This window comes from Montipora capricornis, chromosome 3 (genome assembly GCF_036669925.1).
Source record: "Montipora capricornis isolate CH-2021 chromosome 3, ASM3666992v2, whole genome shotgun sequence".
Classification (NCBI taxonomy): domain Eukaryota; kingdom Metazoa; phylum Cnidaria; class Anthozoa; order Scleractinia; family Acroporidae; genus Montipora; species Montipora capricornis.
In genome coordinates this window covers 32,081,649-32,084,148 of record NC_090885.1, presented here as the reverse complement: position 1 = coordinate 32,084,148, position 2,500 = coordinate 32,081,649, and the positions used below count along the sequence as shown (strand labels likewise).

At 41.8% G+C, this 2,500-nt stretch overlaps 1 long non-coding RNA gene across 1 annotated transcript in view; it reads left to right on the top strand.

Moving 5' to 3' along the window:
* LOC138042929 (uncharacterized) overlaps positions 1-2,500 on the top strand; it is a 16,161-nt gene that overhangs the window by 10,090 nt on the left and 3,571 nt on the right. The gene's annotated exons all lie outside the window — the stretch shown is intronic.

Sequence of the window (2,500 nt, the reverse complement as noted above, 5' to 3'; positions counted from 1 at the left end):
TATCTGCAAGAACAAAGTGTTTTTGTCACTTGCTCTTAACCCCACTGGACATTTTTTTTACAATGAACAGCTTATAGCGAGGCTCAGGCGCACGAAGCGCGCCAGCGCAGCACCATGGGTAAGATTTTTGGGGAAATCTATTCATGCTAGAAACTTTGGTTGTGACGTCAGCGTGCGCCCGTGAGCACAGACTATCGGGGTGGAGGTGGTGAGGCAGAACAGCGTCTGAGGACTGGAGTGATCGGGCAATTTTCCTTGGCGGGAAATCGCGTGGCAGCGTTGCATTTGGCAACCAGCGTTTTTCTGGCGGGAAATCGATATTAGGGAACTTAAGCAACGACAACGGCGACGGCAAGGAGAACGTCATCTCAAAATATAAGTTTGCGTTGTTGTAATCGCGTCGTTACTATTTCAACTTTTTTTAATATGACGGGAGTGTGGTAGTTCCTCAAAAATGACGCTGGTAGGAACGGCGCTCAATTAAGGGCAGAAAATGAAAATTTATCCTCAAGTAATGACGTTGTCCATAAAACCTCAAATTTGGCTATTTCACGTTGTAGTTTTGCTGACGACGGCAAAGAAATGGACAAAAGTGAAAAACGCACGTGCAGGGCGTGCAAAGCTAGTGTTTTTGCCTACTAAATATGCAAATTTGTGACGCTCTCGTTGACGTCGCCGTTGCCGTTGCTTAAGTTCCCTATTAGTGGCGAGCAACGGGATAAAGAGAGGGAAAGAGCACGGGAGATAGGCGACGAAATTTGACAAATTTAAGCGAAGAAAGCTTGGAGAGAAACCTAGGACGGAATAGAAGAGAAACTGTTAATGAAGAACACCGTCAAGCGGAGATAAATAGTGCACGAGAAAAACACATCTTTACAACGGTTAGCTTTCAGGTACTGTTTTTCTTCTTAGTTCATGCCTCGCAGCCTCACATATTTTGTAAAACTCGCTTAAAACGACGAAGGCCTGAAACCAGGCAGAAAGAGACGTATAAGCGCCCTGCCTGAAACCGTTTGCAATTTCGTGTTCACAGAGATTCTGGCATATTTCAACAATCACATTTGAGGGCTTTTTGTGTGAAATGGATTTCCAGTCGTAAGCTGCATTGTTTAACTGTGAAATTGCAGTCGAGTAAGCAAATTTACTACTCTTTGGCTTGACATTTTAATCAGTAAGATTTTGCTGTTCTAAAGAGAGATGGTGTAAATATTATCAGTCAAACAGAAAATTGTTGTGAAAGAGCTAGATTACTGTGTGTGTAATTTCAGTTTTAATTGTTGATTAAAATTGTTGGTTATTGTTTGCAAGGACTGTTGGTTTACTGCTGTCAGCTCAGAGGTTTTTGATCACTTTAAACTGCACTAGTACACTAATAACGATTAATTTGTACTTTATGCAAAAGCACAACTATTGGCATATACTCTATATTGCTTTATGGGGTTAGAAACGGGAGCTCCGCTTTTAGGCTCGGCTAAATCTACTAGGGGACTGGGAAAAAACTTCCTTTGAGTGATAGCCTTTAAAATTGTTATTAGCTGTTCCTGCATTCTATTTTTTTTTTAAATCACATGCTTCCATTCGACATTCAAGAGGTGAATTCGTTGCAAGATTCAACTCGTGTTTAAAAGTCGATGTTGGTAGATTAGTCAGAAGAAATAAAAGTCATCGGCCTTGTTTAAGTCAGTATCCTATGTGTTTATTGTAATGATATCCTTAGATTAACCAGCAGTGAAGATACATTCCCGTCACTGATTCCTTCCATTCTACAGGCTAAGATCTTGTATTGTTTTAACCATTCACATCCATTTCAAAGCTAAAAAAGTCACGTAGTTGTTGATAATGTAACGTGTATGGTGTCATCCATTCAAGTTGTGTCGTCATTAAACCCAAGGCTTCTTTGAGACATACAAGTCGTTTTATTGGCGAGAATAAAGCATGATGTGGAAGCTCACGGCACAGCAGCAAGCATGCAAGTCGAAAAGAGGAAACCAAGAGATTAAGACAAAGCAAAAAGCTCACTAAGCTAAGACCAAATGGCCGACACCAATCCAAGACAATTACAACAAACCACCCAGGCAAACCCCATACAAGTATAGAGACAAAAAACTTCAGAGTACGACTGTTTAAGAAGGTGACCAAATCAAAACTGGTAAAGCATGAGACGTCGAAATTGAACACATGAGAACCTGTCAAGATCACAGTCATACCTAAGGATCCGCCTTGATGTGTTAGAGCCCTAGTGTTAGGGATACCTGATCATGATGGCCACTACAACTAGCGTGGTAGAGGACCAGATATCCTGAAGTTGCAAGGACAGAGTGAATTGCGTTCCCACCGACAAGGGACAAGCCGGGAGCCATGTTCGTCACCCGTGGTAATCAAAGCCGCATAGACAGTGTCGACAAACCACCTTTTGGTTTTTGCGAAGACAGAGGGACTCCAACACCACTGTTTCACATCAGAACATGCACTTGCTAACAGAAAAGCTAAAAGTATTATG